This window comes from Carettochelys insculpta, chromosome 1, assembly GCF_033958435.1.
Source record: "Carettochelys insculpta isolate YL-2023 chromosome 1, ASM3395843v1, whole genome shotgun sequence".
Taxonomy (NCBI): domain Eukaryota; kingdom Metazoa; phylum Chordata; order Testudines; family Carettochelyidae; genus Carettochelys; species Carettochelys insculpta.
The window spans coordinates 53,155,081-53,179,341 of NC_134137.1; the positions used below are offsets into that span (position 1 = coordinate 53,155,081).

The 24,261-nt window shown below is 42.9% G+C and overlaps 1 protein-coding gene across 5 annotated transcripts in view; it reads right to left on the reverse strand.

The window, feature by feature from the left end:
• N4BP2L2 (NEDD4 binding protein 2 like 2) overlaps nt 1–24,261 on the reverse strand; it is a 91,448-nt gene that overhangs the window by 27,208 nt on the left and 39,979 nt on the right. The gene's annotated exons all lie outside the window — the stretch shown is intronic.

Genomic DNA, 24,261 nt, shown 5'->3' on the forward strand with positions numbered 1-24,261 from the left:
GTAATCAAGTCTTGGTCTCTCCAGTACTGGAATTTTTTGTATTTTTTTCTTAAATGTTGACATGTCTTTGTTTAAAAAGGTATTTTGGTATATTTAAAAAACATGATACAAATATATCTTACCATTCACAAAGCATTTAACTTGTTTAACATACACATTCTGAATTTTAGCTTGAATCTCATTTCAAAAGCTTCCAACTTAAAAACAAAGCAGGATGTAAAGCAGCATTTTTAGGCATCTTTCAAAGTTATGAATGATTGATCACCATTATTGTTTAGCATCTAGAGTTTGTCCACGCTGCGAAATTGTGTGATGTACCAATTTGTGCAATGTCTGGAAGGGTGGAAAAATGAGCAGAGAGTAACATGATTTGTTTTCCTTTTCTTAGAATATTTTCCTATCTGAACATTCTTCTATGGTACAAAATAGATTAGATAGACTCAATAATTCACAAGATAATAACTGCAAAAAATTCTGACATATAAGTTTAATAAATACCATTCTTTCAGACCTATTGCACAAGGTAACACATTTACATGTGTACACATACAGTTTATCAGAGGAGTACAATACCTTTAATTACTTACTTGGAACATGTCAGAAGACAAGGCATTCTTAAGTCTGGAAGAAGCCCGCTGTGGATTTTAAGAATCTGTTTTGATAACACTGAATATCGTAAACATAATTGGAAGTGTCCATGTAAGAAATTGCAGACTAATTATATTTTGCATATGTGTAAGAACATGCATTTCCATGTCTGTAATACAGTCTGTACCATTAGGGATGTAGATGAGGCGAGAAGATTCTACTCTGCATTCTTTGGTGCTTTTTAAAAGGCATCCATTCAAGAGTAGAACAATTGAGGGGCTGTTATTGTCTGTAAGCCTGAGGATTAGGATTCTTAGTGCTGGAATGTTGCTCTTTCGTCTTTGAGGACATGTAACCATTCATAATTTTTTTTGTTTTATTTTGTTTTTGTTTTTGTTTTTTCACTGAATAAGTCATTTCCTTTGAAATACAGATGCTATGCAGTAGAGTAAACTGCTTTTGAAAATCTAGGGATTGGTGTCACATAACTGTGTACGTTGCCATCGAGTGTGAGACTATATCTGCTGCATCCATCAAATCTTGAGGGCCAGTATAGCAAGTAATCTACCTTAATCAACGACTGCTTGCAACTGAGTTTATCCTTTCGAGATAGTTTGTTAGTGAATTCAGAGAACTTCTTATGATTAATAAAATCATACTTAGACAACAGTGCTCGGTAGTTCCCTGTGTAGAAAAACAAACTTGTTGATGTTAAATTCAATCTTTGAAAGAGGTTTGGTCTGCTTCCCTATGGGTGTAGCTCCTGACGAGTTCTGCTTGTTCTTTCTACTGAGTGGCTGAGCCACTAAAGAGTTTGGAGCAGTGTGAAATAAGTTTTCTGCCTCCTTTAACTACAACAAAGTAGGAGTTCTCCATTCTTTTGGGAGAGGGAATGCGAGTGGCTCAAACAGGCTAGATCTTGGCCAGTTCTAAAATAGTCTCATTAAAAGGCAATGCCAGTATACTGAGAGTGGTGCTCTTGAGGATTCTCTCTTATCTTGTGAAGGGTGTCATATATACAAGTTGAACCTCTCTAGGTTGGCACTCTGAGCACCTGACTGGTGCCAAGCCAGAACATTTGCCGAACTGTGGAAGGTCAATATTGTTTAGCATCATTAATAACACTTCCAGTGATCACTGGGCTTGTAGAATACATTTAAGAGTAAATTAGAGCTAAATAACAGCACAGAACACTGATAGCCAGGACTGATGGCTATAAACAAACTTTATGGAACTGTGGGAAACTTGTCCACACCCAGGATAAGTGGACACCTGGCTAACTAAAATCATGCCAGACCATGGATGTTGCCAAACCAGGTGTGCCAGACTAGAGAGGATCAAGGAGAAGTTATTCACCTTGGTGCAGTGATGGTAGTTCTCCAAGAGGTGTGCCTGTGGGTGCTCCAAGTGGGCGTTGGCACGTCCCTGAGCTGTATGTTGGAAGCTTTGCAGAGGGCCTCATCCCTCCCATGCTGTGCATGCACAGGAGCCAGCAGGTGACATCATCACACTGAGTAGAAAATGCACAGCACAGCTCTCCTCAGCTCCTTTTCCACCTGAAGTTCTTATAGACGCCAAGTAGAGGGGTGGAATGGAGGGTCTTGAAGCACCCAGAGGGACACATCTCCAAGAACTATCGTCACTGCATCAGGGTGAGTAATTTCTCCTTCTCCTTCAAGTGCTCCTATGGGTGCCTCCTGTAGGTGACTCCATAGCAGTACTCATTTGCTGGAAATGGGTATTGGAATCTTTATGTGGAATGATGTAAAACAGTATCTGCCAAGGCAGTGGCAGGTATCGGCCCTTTCTGCAGTGCATAATGCTTTGCAAATGTATGTTGTAAGGACCAGGTGGCCGCTCTAAAGATGTCTACCAGAGGGATATTACCACAAAAGGCAGTTGTTGCAGCCATTGTTCATATCAAGTAGGCTATAATAGTCTGTGATGGCCGCTTGCTTCCAAGTTGGTACAAAATGCAAATGGAATCTGCAATCCACTTGGACACGCATTGTGCCAGGTCCTGACCTTGCTAGGAAGAGTTTGTCAGATTTCCTATTTAGTTTGGTTTTATTGAGGTAAAAAGCAAGTGCACACCTAACATTGAGTGTACGCAATATAGCCTCTGTGGGAGACGAGTGAGGCTTAAAAAAATAGAGTAGGTAAGTATATAGATACATTTACATGAAAATCAGATAGGACTTTGGGGAGAAATCTTGGGTATGTCTGTGGCGGCTGTTTGCCTCCAAGTTGGTATGCAGTGCATATATAGTCTGCAATCCACTTGGATAGGCAACGTGCTGAAACAGATGCTCCTGCATGAGGCTCCGACCATGGCACAAAGAGTCTGATTTTCTGGCTGCTCTGTTCTCTCAGGGTAGAACAGAACTGCCCGCCTTACATCAAAGGTGAGTAATAAAACTTTTAGGGGAAACTTTGGATGGGGCGTGCGTACCACTTTGTCTCTGTTGAAAATGGTGAAAGGAGAGTCTGCCATGAGGGCCACAATTTCTGCTACCCTTCTTGCTGATGTTACTGCCATTATGAGAGCCACCTTCACAGACAGTGGCTAGTGCTTCAAAGAGTGGCATGTTAAGTGTATCTCAGAAAGTTTTACTTTTCTTTGCTATTTTTACTTTGTTTAAAACCTGCTGTTTGTGTGTTTTGCAGAGTCCCCTCGTAACTGTTGTAAATTCCTCTATAGAGAACATGTCCCTGGCCATGGGCTGTGAGGTTTGTGTGTGCCTTCCACTACCCTTTACCAGATAGCCTCGAGATGTCAAGCAGTTATAAATTAAAAATAGGATTTTTATGGACTTAACAGTCTTCCCCACTAATCCGTGTAGGAATAAAATTAAAATGAACAATAATTTATTTCAAAAAAATAGTGTTTAAGTAACTATATAACTCAGGTAAATGCAAGGTATAGGGAGTGACCGTTAGGGTTGCCCGTTGCCTATGCATATTCATAAGCTAATTGCCTATTCATGAGCATCAGTTTGAATTCAGATGCACGGATTGGACCATTTATGATGCTCATGAATATGTAAACGGAACGTGCATCCTGGTTGCCGGGGCAACGCAGGTGCGGACCTGACACCTGCGAGTGTTCAACCAGGTCCGCCCCAGCTCTATAAATTCTGGAGCGCAGCCCGGCTTTGCCAGTCCGTCGGGGAGCAGCGGAGAAGAGGACAACGGACCCAGAAGAGCAAAAAGGGACTGAGTTTAGAGCTGGACTCAGCCTTAGCCGAAGATTCTTCGAGAAGCGCCGAAGCAGACCCGCGTGTCAATCTACGCACCCCAGCCATCGCGGGACGCAGAAGACTTTTCGAAGAGCTCCGGCTAAGAAGCCTTTTCGAAGAGCTCCAGTGAACAAGAACTGAGCTGAACTCACTAAAGTCCTCAGATTTTACCTGAGGCAGGCTCGCCAGGCAGACCGCGCCGGCAGGTGCCCTGCCTGGGGAGCCGCACAAGCGGCAGCCCCTGCTGGCCGGCGGCGGAGCTGCTGCCGCTTTTAGCCAGGGGTTTTTGTTAACCAAGCTGGCCTTTTCCCCTGGCCTCCTCTTCTTTTTCCTATCTATCCTATCTGCCTGCCGCGGCTGCCAGTAAAAAGTGCGCCGTGAGGGCTTCATTTCCTAGGTTCCTGTGGAGACTCTCGGGCCCGGTGCCCGGACTGACAGATCAGGAGGAGGATAGGTATTTAATAACTGCTCCCCACAAACATTAGGGATATTAGCTTAATTTACTAGAGTTAGGGTTTATATATTGCTAGCATTGGTAATACTGATCCCTTGTTGTTATTATACACAAGGTAGATCAAATAATTATATCGTCTTAGATTGTGTAACCCTGTTTCTGGGGTTCTCATTTGTAAAGCACAGGAGGCGGTCTACTGACCTAGCCGCTTTATCCCTGCATACATAATAGAAGACTAGATAAGAATTCTAATTCATAGGGACCCAGAACTGATTGCTCCCTCCGCTGGGTAGAGCTCACCCAAGCGGGGGTTGAAGCATAGGGGGACAACCCGGTAAAGGGAGAACCCCAGTTAGGATTTAATAGGTAATATTAGAATAGAAGAGTAATTTAAAGGGACATCCCATTAAGGGGGTACCCATATTAAGTAAATCCCTGTAGGGTTACATAAGACCTCAGGCGTTGCCAATAAGTCCTGAGGCGGCCATAGGAGGCAGGTATCCTATTAATATTTATTAATTGTATACATATAAGAAGTCCTAGGGTAGCGGCCATAGCCACTTTTGGAGGCCCATCTGCCTGGCCAGCAGGGGTGACCTCACCTAGGCAGTAAAAGCATAACAGCTGTTCCCTTGGGTCGCTGGGGGACCTAAGGTCGAACATCACCGGCCATTTTCCTAGAAAAAGGAGAAAAGTGCTCTGAAGGGGGCGGGTGCCCCGAGTAAGAGGAATATAATATTGTCTAGTGCCTCCCGAGGCGAGGCAGTAAAGGGGCTCTCTTACTAGAGGGCCCGACATCGGCAGCTCTCGGGAGACGTCGTATTATAGTCCTTTTAAGCCCAAAAACTACCCATTATTAAAATTGGGCGTTTGGGACGCTGAGGCGAAGGGAAGCTAGTGCAGTTCTAATTTATTGCACTAGGGTCTTTTCGGGTAAAAATATCCCATAAATCTGGAAGCCCGTTACCAGACTAAATAACCTGGCATATTATATGTATACATAGAAATTCTGGAAGCCCGTTACCAGACTAAACAACCTGGCATAATTAAATACATAAAAACATATTAATATATAACATAAAGAGAAACATAAAGATATATACATATTTAAATAGATACACAAGTAAACATATAGGAGTGTTATCGTTATCAGTTCTGGTTTATTTCTTTTCCCTTATAGCGCACGCACGGAAGAGCACCAAGTTGTGCGTCCCAGCGGAGCCAACAGTAAGTCTAAAAGGGGTATAGTTTAGACGTTGTAACCACAAAGAATACAATAAAGGGCTATTAGTCAGCTAGTCCCAAATCCTGTGCTGAGACTCAGGGAACAGGGAAGGATATAGGTGTAGTTTTTTAGAAACATTAATTACATAACAAAACAGAGCCTAAATAGGAGATAAATAAATAGGAAAAGTAAAGTGATATATTGTAAAAACCTAGCTCTTGTTAAAATAAAGGAAAGACAATTTGTGAACAGTTAACCCCTTGTCTGTCATCTTTTCTGGGGAACAAACGGGCTCTGTCACACACCCTGTAAACCCCCTTGGATCAGACACCGTTAACATCGATCCAGGTAGCGGGGTAAAACCTGGGCTGGTGCTTGGTGGCTGGTGGAAAATCTTAGGCAGCCTTATTGGGCCCTTAGTTGCCTCTGTATTGGCCACTGCAGCTTGACCTGTGCCAGCCTCTGTAAATCGTTAGTAACAGGCAGTCATCCTGATAGGAGGAGATGCATACTTTCTGCTTGTGCAAATGAGCTGCCACTACTGCCAGTACCTTGGAGAATACTCTCAGTGAAGTGGAGAGGCCAAAGAGAAGTACCATGTACTGACAGTGTTGTCCACTCACCATAAATCTGAGGTATTTCCTGTACACAGGCTGGATGGCCATATCGAAATACGTATCCTGAAGGACGACAATCATCAGCCAGTTGTGGTACTGCAGCTGTCAACCTTTTACCTTTCCATGTGACAGGACAGGCATGCATCCTGATAAGGTCAAGTGTGCTTTGTTGGACTTGTGTAAAGCACAGTTCAGCGTTGGAGTAGGAGTCAGTAGCGTAACAGCCCTATTGTCAGCTGTTGTAGGCTTGGGCTTTCCAGAATGCTTAGGCATGCTGGCCAGCTCCTTAGACCCTTGGGGAGGTGGCAAATGCTGCCCTTTTGAGCACTTGTCTGGAGTCCCAGCAAGGGAAGGCAGTTGGCTTAGACTTCAGGGATCGCTCTTTTTTTATTTGAAGATTTCCTGTTAGCTGATAAATGTGCTCGCCTCCATTTGGAAGAGACAGAGCAAGCAGGTGAGGCAGTGGGCACTGTCCTGCCCCACATCACCACTGGTGATAGTGGCCCAAGGGACAGTGAACTGTGATGCACCTGCTAGGTAATACAAACAGAGATAAAATGCTTGTCTGAGGCACAGCTGGCAGTCTTGAAGAAAACAGCGTCTCAGATAAAAAATTTGCTGAAACACTGAAACAATATAGGGCTCACTTAAAAACACCCCTTGTCCTCAGTGACTCCCCCTTCAGGCGAATAAAAAGTTCTAGCTTGGTAAAATACGAAGGCAAGAGCTGTAAAATATGCGCCGTATGAGCCACTATAAAAGTCTGAGGTAAAACAGAAAAAGTGCAGGAGGGGACGGGGTTGTAGTGGTCCTCTGAGGTAAAAAGAGAGAAAAAATGGTGCTGGTTGTTCTGGCACAGAGGCAGAGCTGGTAGGAGCTGCCAGTGGAGGCATATGTAGCTTTCCAAAACTGATGCCTTAATAGTGTCAACTGATGTGGCTTGCTTTGTCTCTACCTTACTGCTTCTGGGTGAGGTGGACCTGTGATTCCTTGAAGCACCAGATACTGATGGCACCAGGGAATGCAGTGCTGGTGGAGGTTTATGTTGTTTCTCGGGAGCAAATGCCTCAGAGGTGCCCACTGGTGTGGGTCACCTGGTCTCTCTCTCAGATCTCCTTGCTGAGGAGGATCTGCATCTCTCTACAGTACCCAACATGGGTGGCACCAGAAAACGCAAGGCTCCTGGCAACTCAGAGTGATCTGGTGAAGCTGTTACAGCCTGGGATCCTCTGCGGGTTGATGTAGCTACCCTATCTGAGGGCTTCTGCTCCACCCACCTGTCGTTTGGTGCATCCATAAATGAGAGGGACCTTTGCCAAAGTAGCACTTTTAACTGTGCTTCACATTCCTTCCATGCCCTTGCTGACATACTCTGGCAATGGGGGCACTTAGAAATGCTGTGGGATTCACCCAAGCACTTGAGGCATACTCGTCAGACATGGGCATAGCACCTCTGCAGGCATCAAAAAGAAAAAATGGCCTACCTCTTTAAGAAAAAAACTGTTTTAAGAAAAAAAGCCACTCCCGTAGCTCTGCAGCAGCTGCTGTCTCTTTTTTTTTCTAAAGGCAAAAATGATTTTAAAATAAATAACTATTAATAATATGAGGAAAAGGAGTGAGGATAAGTGAAAATTCCTACTTCTTTTAGTGAGGAAAAGAGAGCTGCTCTGTGTTCGTCCACTGCCAAAGATAGTAGAAAAGGAACTGAGGAGAGCTGTGCCACGTGCTCTCTCCTCAGTGCGGTGACGTCTCCTGCTGGCTCCTATGCATGTGCAGCATGTGGGGAGGGGGTTACTGTTCTGCAAAGCTTCCAACTTACCGCACAGGGACACCCCAACACCTACGTGAAACACCCGCAGGGGGAACTTGAAGGAAAACTTGTACTTCCTCCAGTGGGATCTAGTATGTGTCTGCAATTCTCTTCAGGAGGTCCTGAAATTACCTATAGTCAGAAGGTGGTAACGGTGAGACATTCTGTGACTACCTGATCCTTGGTGAGGATGCTGATAATCCTTCAACAATGAGTGGTTCTACCTGTTCAGGTTGCTACTCTTCCTCAGAGAGTGCCTCCAGAGCAGGTTAAGGCTCTTCCCCAGATGGAAAAGCTTGTTTTAATAAGGGTGGTGAAGCTGTCCCACTCCTTCCAGACTCACTGGAAAAGAATCAGATCTTTGTGACAAAAGGCGGTGACGGTAGTCTTGTTATGATTCAGCTTGTAGATGATACTGGAAAGTGGCAGAACACTGCTGTAGGGACCTACTTGGTTAGAACTGGATCTGATGGTATGAGTTATTCCAGGTCTGCACAGACCACAAGGTCCTCACTATAAGGTATCTAGCTTCAGCTACTGGACAGTTGATCTAGCTCCTGTACTTTGCTGGTGTCAGTTTCAGATGGACAGCTGTTCATAGTACTGATGATTCCTTTTCTTTCCACATCAGTGCCATCTGTGTAGGACATATCCACTCTTTTCCCCTCATCAGTACAAAGAGTGTTTCCATCTTGGCAATTCAACAGTTTTAGGGCCCTCTTGGTTCTCAATCCTCAGGAACCAATACTGTGTTCCTTGTGAGCACCACACACACCCATAGGTACAAAGTCACACCTGCCTCAAAAAGTGTTGGAGAGGAGGTCCTCTTTTTGAATGAAGAATTGGAGGGAGATTTTCTTGTGAGAGTATTTGCTCTTTTCCTCATGTCTCTGTCTGGAAGAGTCTTTTATGCTTGCCCTGAACAGCCCCAGAGCCAGATACCACAATACTCATAGGGGAGCTCCTTAGTACTTCTCTCTGGTGTACAGGAGCATCTGATGGCCCAGAACTGGACTGAGATCTCATGGAACGATGCATCAGAAAACTCCTATGTTTGGTGAGGAGAATACCGAGAGATTATGAGCTTTCTTGAAGCAACAGAGGCAGGTATCAAGGAAGTTATTCACTGGAAAAGCCTGGGTACAGGCCACATGGATCTTGAATGGTGGGGTCTTGGGCATCACAGGAGGTTGTCAGGATGCTTCTGTACTCCTGAGCTACTAAAATTACACTATCTCAACTGGTAAAACTATAAAGTATCAATTTTTTTCACAAGAATGCTGCCAGCAATAGACAGGAACTGTAGATGCTTTCATTCTAGCCACCCTTTATGTCCACAATTCAGAATACCAGGAGCAGAAGGGCACTGATACAGACCAACTGACACTGCTAGCAAAATTCTTCTGATCTCTGATGTGTGCAATGCATGAACACCTTAAGTGGAACATTAAACGTATCCTGCTCATGAAAGAATTCAAAACAGAATGAAGGAACCATAATGACAAATCAGATCCAAAGTGGCCAGGGAAAGAACTACTTGAATATGCTTGGGTTTTCTACCTCATCTTCTATTTTTCTGAATGATTTTAGGATATGAATGATGTAACAGAAGTCTAGTAACAGACGGAAAAAGTGACCATGAAAGTTGACAACAGCTGCGGAAGTAGACAGCTAAATATTACTGCAAGAAGCAAAGAAAGTCTTGAGAGTCAATGTTGGTCTTTGTCAGATCAAACATGCTTGGGTGTAGAGTTCACATCATCTGAACAGACAAACAGCTGAGGAATTCTACTAAGAGATTAGTCTTCCTGAATAGATGGCAGGCTCTTAAGGTGAAGGATGCCTCCACTTTGGTAAAAGGAAACTGGCACTCCTCCACCAAACTATCATTTCCTATTTCTTGAAGTAAATTATTACTCAAGTGTCCTCTGTGTTGAGGCTATGGCTCTTCTTTTCCAAAAGGTCAAAGAGCTTTCTTGGTAAAAAAATAAACAAACATATTAAATGGAGAGGCAATTTTTTGAAAGAGACCACCTATCTCATGCCATACTATTTACACAGATGCACACTTACACACATTATTGAAGAAGCTGAAGCTATAGCTACACCACTGAGCTTACAGTAGCACAGCTGTACCAATGCAGAACCACTCCTGTAGTGCTGCTAGTGCAGATACTCTAACCTAACAAGAGAGAGCTCTTCTGTCAACTTAATTATGCTAGCCCCAGTAAACAGTGGTAGCTAAGTCAGCAGGAGTAGCTCTCCCACTGATATAGTGATGTCCACAGTGGCACTTAGGTCAGTGTAACTTAGATTGCTCCAGGGGATGCCTTCCTCATACCCTTGCGTGATATAAATTATATCAGGGGTCAGCGACCCCGGGCATGCATGCCAAGAGTGGCACCTGAGCCAATTTTCATCAGCAAGTGAAGTGAGAGCTCAGCCCTGCCCCTCAACTCCTAATAGCTGGGAGCGTGCTCAAAGCCAAGCTACTTGTGGATTAACAAAAGATCTGATAATGCTACCAATCCCCACCTCAATGGTAAAGCTCTGCATCTTAATTTTAAAAGTAACTAACAGTCCTACTTATAACAGATTCATTCATAAATAAATTATCACCAGCATTTGGACCATACATAGAGGTCAAAAGGACAAATGTTGGGACTCCGCCTCAGAAAGGTTGCTGACCCCTGATTTATACCAACCATAAACAAACTGTTGTGTGTACATAGCCCGAGTGTCTGCATCCAAGTATTGCCTACTAAAAATATGGCATCCTTTAAGTCTAACTATGACTGCAAGTACAATACATTAAAGACAAAGGACAGTAGAATAAATTTGAGAGATGAATTGGACTTATTTCACACTGACAACACTCTGATATAAAAATTATGCACCTTGCTTTAGTAGCTGGGTAGTAGAAAGTCTGAAATATATAGACACAACAATTTTGTAGAATAAGTATGTAGAAAAAACAATTTACCCCTTTAACCATGATACACAGCTAACCAATTCCTCTTTTTCAAATACTGAGAATTCTCATATGCAAACTATGGAAATATAGCCAGGCTAAAATAACTATAAGGTAGGTGCACAACTGGATGACAGACCATATTCAGAGTTATCATTAGTGATTTACTATTAAATACAAAGGGCATATGTACCAGGGTCTCACACTGGCCAGCCTGTGTCTGGTACTATTTGATATGTTCATGAATGACTTGGATAACAGAATGGAAAGAATGCTTTTAAAATATGGAGGATTACAGCAAGATATAGGGGGCTGTAATCACTTTGGGGACTGTAGTAGCACTGCAAATCAGCTTGATAAGTTAGAGCATTGGTCTGAAATCAACAAGATGTAATTCGAGTTAAAAGTTTAGAGAGGAAGAGAAGTGAAGGCAGCTATAAAAATAATATATAAGAAATTAAAGTAAAAGGAAGAAGACAGTAAAGAATATAAACCAGAAGTTAGGAACTACATAAAATCAGTGTTTTTGTAAAAAGAGAGAGAGAGACAGTACTCCGTCAGCTCTTCCCCAGTCCAACGGCTGGGAGTGCTGAGAAGCCGGTACACGCTACGGGCACAAAAAATCCCACTGTATAAAATTGATAAAGGAAGAAAAAGGGTACTAAGAGAAATTTATGATTACCAGAGTTCAGAACAGTACAGTAAACTGCCCTCTCCCTCCAGCCCCCAGCTCTCCAAGCTGGGAGAGACAAGCAGCAGTGTCTCACAGCTGGGAGACACTGTGCAAAAAGCTTCTGTCTGCATGCTGAGCTCCCTAACTGGTCAGCCCAGCACACAGTCAGTTGCTTGTGGCACAGTTTCTCTTAGCTGGGAGAAACCACAGTGCAAGCAGCCAGGGAATACTGCGGATGTCCCCAACCCCCACTTCCAATTTACACAAAATTCAACTTATGGAGAGGTTATGCAGACGCTGCCCAGGATGCAACCTTCATATAAACCGAGGGATTACTGTAAGAAGTTTTTTTTTAAAAATCTACTCAGAATGAAAGGAATCCTGACAATGGTGCTGGTCTATCTCTAGATGGAAATAATACAGAATAGGCATAATTGTTCAATAAATTATTTTGTACTTGAGGGACAAAAAGATAACAGTCTAATAATTTGGATCTTTCCATTCATCTAGTACCAAAAGAACATTAAACAGAATCTATTAAATTTGCACATTTTAAAATTAGAATGTCCACATAACTTCCATCCAAGAGTTAAAAGAGCTAGCTGAGAAGTTTGCTGTACCATTAAATCTTATTTTTAACAAGTTTTGATGCACTGGGAACTCCAGAAGTCTAAAAGGAAGCTAGTATTCTCAGAATTTTTAATATGCATATACAGGGTGTCCTGAAAATTAGGCCTTGCATTTGATGTTGATCCCATGCAAGAAAATGGAGTGGCTAATATGGCACTATTAATATAGCCTCTCTCTCCTTTCATTCTTTAATTCAAATTAGCATTTTACAGAAAATCTGCCAAACTAAAATTTTTATGAGATTAAAATATTGGTTGAAAAATAGTAATAATGTAATATATTTAGACTCCTATAAGACATTTAATTTGATACATGACATTTTGATGAAAACAGCTAGAATACAGAATTAATATGGCACATAGTATATGATTTAAAACCGGGCTAACTGGTAAGTTTCAAAATGTAATTATAAATAGAGAATCATCATCAAGTGGGCGTTTCTAGGGTGGTCCCAAAGAGATTGCTTCTTGGCCCTATGCTACTTAGCACTTTTACCAATGACTTGGGAAAAAACAAATATTCATCACTGATAAAATTTACAGATGACAACATTTGTGGATGTGCGCCTCCAATAGAAACACATGCTGACAGCTGTGGGCCCTCTTCTAAAGAATTGGGTGGCCGCCCAAGTGCTCAGCTTACAGGAAACACTGGGTAAATAATGAAGGGAACAGATCTGATTCACTGTCCCCCTTTGCTAAACTAGGCACAAGCAAACAATGTGTGCTTTAATATGGCTTAATGTAAATGTATACATATAGAAAACAAAGCTTAGACACTAACTCATTGTATGCTCCAGGGCTGAAACACCCAGGGAGAAAAATTAAGAGGTGCTCAGTATCCATCAATGCCCAAGCTCCCCCTGCGCCTCCCCTCCACCCATTGTCACTGATGAATTCCTCTCCCTCCTCTCAGTACCTCCCACCCAGCACAAAGATCTGTTTTGCAGCATGCAGTAGGCTCTGGGAGGGAGCTGAGAGGTAGAGATGGGACATGCTCAGGGGAGGAGATGGGAAGAGGAAGGAAATACACAGGGCAAGGGAGGGAAGAGGCAAGATGGGAGCTTAGGGGAAGGGGTGGAGTGGGAGGTGAGGTGGGGTGGGGGTCAAGCACCTCCAGCTAGAGGGGAAATCAGTGCATGTGAAACAAAGAATGTAGATCACACTTAGTGGATAGGAGACTCTATCCTGGGAAGCAAGGTACTGTGTCTAGTTCAAGAAAGATATCAATAAATTGGAGAGGATTCAGAGAAGAGCCATAAGGATCACTAGAGTTAGAAAACATGCATTAAATAAGCAAATCAGACCAGAAGACCAGCTTCAAAAACTCCTGGATCAGTTCTCCAAAGCATGCAAGGACTTTGGGCTTACCATCAGCCTAAAGATGACAAACGTACTCGGTTAGGATGTTGCTGAATCCCCATCAATCAGCATTGACAACTATATGTTAGAGGTCGTCCACGAGTTCGTTTACCTCGGGTCCACCATCACTGACACCCTGTCGTTGGACACTGAGATAAATAGGAGGATCGGAAAAGCGGCCACAACTCTGTCCGGACTCAGCAAGAGAGTGTGGAATAACAACAAGCTGTACACTCACACCAAAATGCAAGTCTACAGAGCCTGCATCCTCAGCACCCTCCTTTATGGCAGCGAGACTTGGACCCTGTATGCCCGCCAGGAAAGGAGGCTGAACGTCTTCCACTTGTGCTGCCTCAGGCGCATCCTTGGAATATCATGGAAGGACAGAGTGACCAACACCGCCATCCTAGAGCAAGCTGGAATCCCAACCATGCACACCCTCCTCACGCAGCATCGGCTCCGCTGGCTCGGCCACGTCCACAGGATGAATGATGGAAGGATTCCAAAAGATGTCCTGTATGGTGAGCTAGCCTCTGGCAAAAGACCTCCCGGACGCCCCCAGTTGCGCTACAAAGATGTCTGCAAGAGAGACCTCAGAGAGGTAGACATCGAGCTGGACAACTGGGAAGAACTAGCAGACGACCGCGGCAGATGGAGGCAGGGGTTACACAAGGGCCTTCAGAAGGGCGAGATGAGGATCAGACAGCTAGCAGAGGAGAAGCGAGCGCACAGAAAGCACATGAAGGACTTGCCAGACACCCACCACATCTGCAAGAGATGCAGCAAGGACTGTCACTCTCGTGTGGGTCTTCATAGTCACAGTAGACGCTGTAAATGAAGTCCTCAATTAAAACTATAAAGGGCGCGATCCATAGTCTGTGCAGGCTGAAGGATGCCTACTACTACTACAGACCAAGCAATCTGAGTCTAACAAAGAGGTTTAAAGACTATAATTAAGGTATTCCTGAAGTATCTACATGGGAATAAATGGTTAATAATGGGCTCTTCAACTAACAAAGAAAGGTATAACATGATCCAAAATGGTTGAAGTTAGACAAATTCAGATAATGTAAATAAGGTGTTAAAAATACAGTGAGAGACATTAAACATTGGAGCAATTTACCAATCATCATTGCAGATTTCTTCATCACTGACTATTTTAAAATTAAGACTGTATACCTTTTTAAAACACTTCCTCTAGCATTTATTTTGGGGACAGTTTACGGCCTGTGTTATGCAGCAGAGCAGACTAGATGATCACTGTGATCCGTTCAGGTCCTGGGAATCTGACATATTGAAAACACTTCATTTTGAAAGGAAGAACCAAATGTAAAATTATAAAATGGGAAAACAGTAGGCTACCTGCTAATATTGCGGAAAATGATCAGGGGGTTACAGGTTCACAAATCAAATGCATGTGAGAATAAAGCTAATATAATTCAGGAGTGTATTAACACTAAGGTATTATATAAGACACACTAACTCAGAGCTGGTAAGGCCTCAGCTTGAGTACTATGCCCAGGAAAAACGTGGATAAATGGGGAAGAGAGTCCAGAGGAGAACAATAAAGGTTTTTGAAAACATGTTTTATGAAGAAAGGTTTAAAAATGGTCATGTTTAGTTTTAAGACGACTGAAGGAAGACCTAACAACAATCTTCAAATATGTGTGAGGCTGTTATGAACAGGATGGTGATCAATTGTTCTGCATGTCCACTGAAGTTAGGACAAGAAATAAGGATCTAAACTGTAGCAAGGTAGACTGAGTAAACTATTAGGAACAATTTTCTCACTACAAGGATAGTTAAGTACTGGAGGATACTTCCAAGGGAGTTTTTAGAATTCCCAACATTGGAGGTTTTTAAGAACAAGTTAGGCAAACACCTGTCAGGGATGGTCTACCACATGCCAGGGGCTGGAGGTGATGACCTCTCAACATCCCTTCCAGACCTACAATTCTATGATTTTATATCTATTAACTGTATTTTTGTTGGGGCACAGAAACTACTGGCATCAGAGACTGAAAACAGGAATGTGAAGGATCTAGTGGCATCAGTTATTTCATTGAAATATCTACCTGTCAAACTCAATAAGAAGTGCAACCCATCGATCTGGACATACGGATTTAGCAAAGATTGAGTTGTATCAATCCATGTTCATAAGGCCACGTCAATGACTTTGGGTTTGGGAGAAGAGAAGTATTAGCAAGACAAGACACACTCACACCGTCCCAAACAGCCAGATAAGCAAAAAACTGTGGGTTGGTGGGGATGGGGGGAAAGCCATGATACTACACTTTGAACATCTGACCTCATTCTTCGCCTCTCCTTTACACAGACAGATGCACGTCAAGCAATAGATTCTATTCTAATTCTGGTTAATAAAGTAGGTGTTTGTAAATGTTTCATTGTGCTGCCAGCACTAAGAATGAAATTGTTGCCTGGTGTATATCCAATACCATATATTAAGATTTTAATATTTAATAAAAATCTAAGAAAAAGAGTATAAATATTTGCTTTTCATTCTCTTTTTGATCACCCGTAAATCTATGGTAGAGAGTTTTCCGTATTATAAAACTACACACACACTGAAATACAGGCGAAATTCAGGTGTACTGAAACATTGAGGAAATTTGAGAATCAGCACGGAAATAACTATTTGTTTACAACGTGGATCTTTTTAGTACAACTGTGTAAAAAAAACAAAACCAAATCCCAAAGAATACCATGAAAATCAACCAAGCTGTGGCTTCAGTTTTGTTATTTAAATACTTCTGTGCAGTAAGTATAGAAACATTTCCTCACAAGTAAATCTGAAGGGTGACACTGTCTTTATATTTGTTTTTTATTGTTTAATTGATAATATTTTGCATCCTTGTGTTCCACTACTGAAATGGCTTACACCAGTTACTTTTATACTTAAGATTTTGTGGTATGTACTAATGCCCAAAATAATTAATGAAATCCACTATGATTGACAATCTATGCTCAAAATAGTATGTCCACTGGAACAGCAAATTTGCTTCTGATGATTAAAATGCAGAAAAAAATGTACAAAAAAATTATGCCAGACCTTTCTGCTATGCCAAGTTCAAAATAGTCAGTTTAACCAAAGACAGGTTTGCAGTTTTGGAAGACTCAGGTTTACCAGATCCAAAAGCTAACACTGCTTGATTAAGATCCAAGAATGGGTGTAACTAACTATTCCTGAAATAGAATGCAAATGAACTGATAAATGAAAGATAACTCTGTGTCCATGAATGATACTTAGTAGAACATGTGATTTAGAGAAATTACATTATTGTCACTAGACCCAAGTAAGAGCCATATTTATATGAATACATATTTACTTGAATAACCCTCCCGTCTGTTATTCCAAAATTAGATTTGAACAAAAAGATTTTTCCTCACAACCTAACATATATGCAGCATCACAATCTTTTTCCTTTAATGCTTTTCTGATTCTAGATTTAATAAGGATTTACTTTCTTCAAGTCTAATGAAACAAAAATGCCTTGGGTGATTAAGGCTATATCTACATTATGAAATAAAGTCGAATTTATTGAAGTTGACTTTTTACCACTACATTTTATAAAGTTGAAGACGTGTCCACAAATGTCCAGAAAGTCGACATAGCGTGTCTCCATTATCTCAGCTAGGTTCAACTGCATCAGCAATGCATTGTGGGTACCTATCCCCACAGTGCCTGTCGCCCTGTTGCACTCTGGATTTTTGTGCCAGTGTGTTATGGGAAAAAATGTGCCAAAAGAGCTTGTGGGTGTCTAACGTCATCATCCCAGAGTGCAATGTCCCCACATATACCCCTGCCATTGGAATTTCAGGCCATTTTTCAGGCCATTTTCCAAAAGCCTGCCCTGGCTCATGATGCTGCGTGGTACTAGTATGGATCCTGAACATCTTAGAGTCATTGCACAGTCTGTGATGGCCACTTCCCATAGTGTCATGCACTATTTTGTTAGACAAAGCCAATGGAAGGATGAGGTGGAGGCACACAATGTTGAAGGACTGGAGACCAGGAATGCACAGCTGCTGGCTGCCCTAGATACACTGCATGCAGGGGAGCGCTGGCCCTGGAGATGAGAAATCAGCACACATTTGTGGGACTGCATTATTTTGGAGGTCTGGAATGACCAGTAGTGGCTGCAGAATTTCCAAATGTGCAAGGCAATTTTTATGGAACTTTATGATTTGCTGTCCCCAAACCTGAAGCACTGTGATATCAAAATGAGACCTGCTTTGAAAGTTCACAAGTGAGTGGCAGCCATTCTGTGTAAGTTTGCAACACCAGCAGTTCTACAGTGGGGGGCCGCAGTGATTAAGGTAGCCAAGGCAATCAATGCCCATCTGCTATGGAAGATTATGACTCTGGGAAATGTGCAAGACATACTGGATGGCTTTGCTACCCTGGGGTTTCCTAACTGCAGTGGGGTAGTAGATGGAACACACATCCCATCCTGGCCCTGGACCCTCTGGCCTCTGAGTACATAAACCACAAGGGGTACTTCTCCATAGTGTTGCTGGCTTTGGTGGATCACAAAGGTCGTTTCATTGACATCTACATGGGATGATCAGGAAAGGTGCACAACACAAGCATCTTTAGAAATTCACGTCTGTACAGAAAGCTTCAGGATGGGACTTTCTTCCCAGACCAGAAAATCAAGATTGGTGATGTGGAGATGACCATAGTGAAATTGGGCAACCCTGCTCACCCTCTGTTCCCTTGGCTCATGAAGCCATACACAGGCACCGGGAACGACAGCAAGAAGCACTTCAACTACAGGCTAAGCAAGTCCAGAACGGCAGTGGAATGTGCCTCTGGCCATTTAAAAGCCAGATTCAGGGGCCTTTTGACCATTTGGACCTTTGCAAAGCCAACATCCACCCTGCCACCTGAGTTACAGCGTGCTGTATTCTCCATAACATTTGTGAATCAAAGGGGGAAATTTTCATGCTAGCCTGGGACTGCAGAGGCAGATGCCCTGGGCAGTGCTTATGCACAGCTGGACACAACGGCAATCAGCAATCCACATGCAGAAGCAACAAAAATCAGGGAGGCTTTGAAAAACAGCTTTATGAATGAGCAGACAGCCACATCAATCTGCTGCATTAAACTATTGTGATACCTCTCTCACCCCCCACAATGATGTGTGATTGAACTTTATGAAAGCACCTCCAACTGCACCCCATCCCATGTGAACCAATAAAAGACACTGTGGTTTTCACAAACCCATTCTTTTTATTTAGGGAGTGAGGGTTAAGAGGTGGGAAAAAGAAGGGAATCCTGGCCTCATGCATGGTAGAATGTGAGCCCTTTGCAGCATGGAGAGGTCCTGGGGGTGGACCATGAGACTATATTTTGCCGACCTCCCTCCACGCCCTTCCACGTTTGGGGGTTCAGACAAGGGGGTTGGGTCAGGCAACATTGACGGGAGGTCAGACAACATGGTGAAGAAGCTGCGTAACTTTTAGTTCTGTGGCGGATGTCCCTCTGCAATTCCTGCACGGACCACATGATGTTGGTTTGCTCCTTGACAGCCATCAGGAACTCTGCTGAGTCCTTGTTCCTGCACTGGAGCATGCTTTACCATCACTGCTGCATCCACTTTCTGTCAGCAGTGGCTTCAACTCACTCCCTCTATGCCTGTTGAAGCTGCTGCAGGATAAGGTCCTGTTGTGACATTTTCCTGCGGCACATCACAGTAACCTTGTCTCCCCACCACTTGTGCTGCCTGTAGAAGACAGTAAAGGTCGCAATTTAGATAAAATTTTTGAATTTGACACAATGCACTGACCCATACAATAAATAGGTCTCTATTTGACAATCACTGCAACTTTTGTCAGTGGCTCCTCATAAATCCTTCACAGTTGTGTGGCTGTGGACAGCAGGATGGGTGGGGGAAAGTGAGCTCTCCAGCAGTGTGCTGGGAGGGGAGAGGGCCAGGAGAGCCCGCTAACCGTGCAGAGGGGGGAGATGGAGAGCCTATCAACCACATGGTGCTGCAAGGCACTTTGGGGAAATTTAAATGGCTAGGGAGCAGTGTGCTAATGTTAAGCGGATAAACTTTAATGAAACTTCCCATGCTTCTTTTGGTGGCAAAAGGGAACATCAGCCTCCTAAGAATAATTGAGAGTGAAAAAGCAAATATGCTCATACTGTGTGAGCACAGGGCTGGAAGATCTGCCAGAATGCTCTGTTGTGCCATGATGCCAGATTACTTACAGGTTGCCTGGCATGGGGAGGTGTGCTATCATGGAAGCTGGAATAAATCAGGCCTCCCCAAAAACCTTGTGTGAAAAATAAACGAGTACCTGGCTGAGACATTTATGGAGATCTCCAAAAAGGATAAGCATTCCATCCTCAGAAATATTAACAAGCTGTTCTAAGGGGCATAGATCCACCGCAACTAACCCATAACCGGCTTTTAGAAGTTTAAAAAAAATATGCTCAGTGGAAGTAAACTTATGCCCCAACCCAGCCACAACCCACTTCTAGCAGTTAAAAAAATATACTCACCAGAAAAGCCCTCTCCAGAATTGCTGGACTCCAGAGCATGAGGTGCCGACGAGGGGACTGGCTCCAGGGTGAGGAAGAGCTCTTGTCTGGCAGGATCAGCTTTCTTGGGTGTCTGCTGACTGGCTTCATCCTTCTCCTCCTCATCGGTCTCTGCCTCCTCCTCACCTTCTCAGCTCTCACTGGAGAACTAAGCATGGTCTCCTGAGGAGTTCATGCTATCCTTAGGGAGAGTGATTGCGTCCCTCCCAAGAATCGCATTGTGCTGCTCAGAAGAGTGGCATGTTTTGGGAGATGTCCCAGATCACCTGTTGGCTTCTTTCACCTTCTGATAATTCTGCCTGAGCTCCTCGATTTTGATCCAGCATTGCTGAACATCCCTGGTGTACCCCTCTTTCCATCATGCCTTGGGAAATCTTCCTATAAATATCCACATTTCTTTTGCTGGTTTGCAGTCTGATCAGCACAGATTCATCACCCTACACAGAAACGAGATCCTGGATCTCCTGATGGCACCATGCTGGGGCTCTTTTGCAACCCTGAGAACTCTGATCAGAACTAGAACCCTGAGAACTCATAATGGCTAGATGCGATCACTCCTGAGGTCACTATCCACACTGGTCAGAAAGAAAAGGAATTCAAACTTCCAGCCTTCCTGTTACCCACTTCCTGCACTCCTGGAGAGCAGCGGAGGTGAAAGTGGCAAAAATAGTCACCTGTGGGGCATTGTGGCATACCTCAATTTTAAAAGTAATGCTGTTTCTACACTAGCATTATATTAAATGCTTTAAATTTTGAATTTGAAGTTGGCGTTGCACTGCCTGGGAGGGGCAGGATGAAAAAGTCAACCTTAGCATCCCTTAAAATTGACTTAATGGTATTTGCAGTGAAGACAGTCACATTGTAAAATCAAGTTAATCGCCTTAAAATTGACTTTATGCTCTAACATAGACATAGCCTCAGAAACTGTTATATACTCTTATTTTCTAAAGCAATGTACATCCACATGCACTTCTTTTCTATTCTGATCAAATGAAGTGGTTTGGATATATAATGGTTTTATGTGGTCACACAATCAAGTATGTCCTCATAGTAATTTGATGTCATTAAAGGTGTCTACACAACAAAGTTATTTAGAAATAACTTTGCTATACACACGACACAGCCACTATTTCAAAATAATTTCAAAATAGCAGTTGGCTTGTCTTCACATAAATAAACCTCACTGCACAAGGAAATAGCTAGTTCGAAATAGGGGCTGTTTAGATAGGCTGCAGCTACACTATATACCCTTTTTGAAGAGGAATGCAAATGAGGGAAATTGAAAATGCAAATGAAGCACTGATTTAATTTTACACTTCATTTGCATGATCTGACGTGATCATGTTTCTGGAAGAGAATCTGCTTAATGTGGAAGACGGATCAGTGAAGGTAGTGGCATTCCACAAATACAATAGAAAAACAGAACAAAAATGCAGCAGGCCTGCCTGGTGCCTTCAGTTGCTGCTCTGGGACAGAAGGTTTCACCACGAAACAGCAGGTTTCTCACTAGGGTCAGGGCGCAATATAAGACAAGTAGGACCCTAGTTCTGATGCCCTGTAAGTCCTTGTTAAGAACTTTAAATCACTATCATATCTGCTACATCTGCCATCAATGGCCTATATGAATAATCTGATCTAGCAATACTGCTCTTCAGCTCTTCTCCTGCACCCCAAAACTCTGCCCCGAGCTCCTCCAGCGCCTAAACTCCCTCACAGATCCTTACCCCTCAATTAATACAGTAGGAATGTACAGCCTGTGATGATCTACCAGAATTCATGAACCCACCCCCAGTGTAAAAATTACTGCCCACCTGAGAGATGTGTGCACATACAAAATCTGTGTCCACGTCTGATGTATAAAAATGGTCTGTAGATAGCTGCATAATTGAAAATATTGCTTTTGATAGTTAAATGGAAAAAAAATCAAATGGGAAGATAATTTTTCTAATACAGCTATGCCAAGGAAAAGAAATAAAACGATTAAGACTGTAGAAAGATATTTTCTCTTTCTACTGAAGGGAAAGATTTACTATAGCATATATATAGCAATAGAAGTGAATTGGGAAACCTATCCTTATGTTAAAGTTAAGGATAGAGGAGAGCAGCTACTGTCTGCTAAGTAGAAAACAGAGTCAGGAATTGGGGGACTCAATTGCTTTATTTAATTCTGCTCTTGACTTTACACAACTTTTAATTACTTCATCTATAAATGAGCTTCACAGTGCTCACTTTTGTGCAGTACTTTAAGATCTATTAATGAAAAGTGTAGTATACTATTTTATAAGTTAATGTAGTCCTGATTTCTGCAGATGAAACTTAAGATGGGTGCAATTGCTGTATTTAGGATGGTCCAAATTATGGCCTAACTAATATACCAGCACATGGACAAATGGGGGCACATCCACAGATTGCAGAATGGGTATGAAAACTGGCTCTATAGAGGTGATACTTCCTCCTCATCTGGAACAAGTAGGTGTGAGGGAGTGGAATGGCATGAGGAATGGAAAGAAACTTGTCTTTACATGCCTGCAGTGTAGACCTCATATCACAAAACATCTAAGTGCCTGACAATTGTTCATGTATTTATCATCACATCATCTTGTGAAGGAGGGAACCTACTTTTATCCCCATTCAGGGTTGTCATGGGAAGGCGGGAGGGGGGCCTGCAGCAACCCCCTCCCTACCAGGGGCCCTGCCCCCACTCACTCACTCTCTGTTTCACCGCACCACACTTCTTTCTCCAAATCTCAACCCTTCTCCATCCCTTTGCCCCTTCCCTCAAGAAATGAAAGCCAGGGGATTACAAGGCATGGCTGGGGGCAAGGGTCACCCCCTCTCTGCACTCACTGCAGTGGTAGAAGCCAGACCAGGCTGCGCTACCCCACCCCATAGCCCTCTCCCAGGCCTGCTGCACTCTGTTTCTCCATGGCAGTCGGAAGAGGCAAGTCCTAGGGCTGGCACACTCTGCTTCCCACTGAGGCAGTGAAGTGGAGTGCAGCTGTCTGAGAGGGTAGTGTGATGGAGTAGAGCAGGGTGCTGGGAAGCTCCGGCTCCCACTAATACAGTGTGTTGCGGGGGGGGGGGGGGGCACACAACCCATGCTGCTGCTCTGCACAAGACCTGCCCCCCCATAATCCTTGGATCCCTCCTGCCATAGGACAATTGAGGCAGTCACCATGGGGGCCCCCCAAACTGCAGGGCCTAGGGCAGCTGCCTCAAACTTTCCCATAGATGGGATTACTCTGTCCCCATCTTAAAAGAGGGGATTGAGGCAGAGAATAGCTAAGATATTGGCCCAATAGCACACAGGAAGTCTGTCACCCTGGAAGTCTGTGACAGACCAAGGAATTAACTCAGACTCTCAAGCATTAGGCTAATGAATTAAGCATGGGACCATCCAGACAGCATCCAATTTGCTTCCTCCCCAGGCAGCACAGGAACCAAGAGGAGCTGCTTTTGTTCATAAGAGATCATTTCCTCATGATCTTGCCCTAAACTTACAGTGCCCAAAGACAATATTATATATACATTCTATTGGAGTAACCTGAACAGTGTTAGAAACTAGTATGCTTAGTATGAATTACTAAAAAACTAAATTAGATAACTTTTAGATGTGCATATCATATAAAATGTAGCTTCCAGTATTACATTTAAAATAATTTTACAGAAAAAGTATAACTCCTCCTACCCTTCCCTATATTTGACTATTTTTCCTACAGATTTCGTCTCTTAGCCCCTTGCTTTTTATGATTTGCCTATTGAATCTCTCACTGAACACGTTTTATGAAAATCCAAAGAAATAAACAGAAGGGGTTCTTCCCTCCTCATACTTTTGATGAACAATAATCTCAATTTTTATACTTTAAAATGCTGAAAATCAGTTTTTTTGTTTGCTTGCTTTTTGAAAATGGAAGACAAATGAGGACAAATGGAACAAATCCTCTTTTCCTGTGTGGCCAAAGGTGAATCCTCTTCCCACTGTAGTCATAATGAGATTAAAAAAGTTGTAATTTCTTCAGATATGCTTACCTGAATATTCTGAGCATATAACATGCAATAATGTTATGTAACCTGTAAAATGAACCTTAATCACCAGAGTGAACATTTACTAAAGTCTAAAGT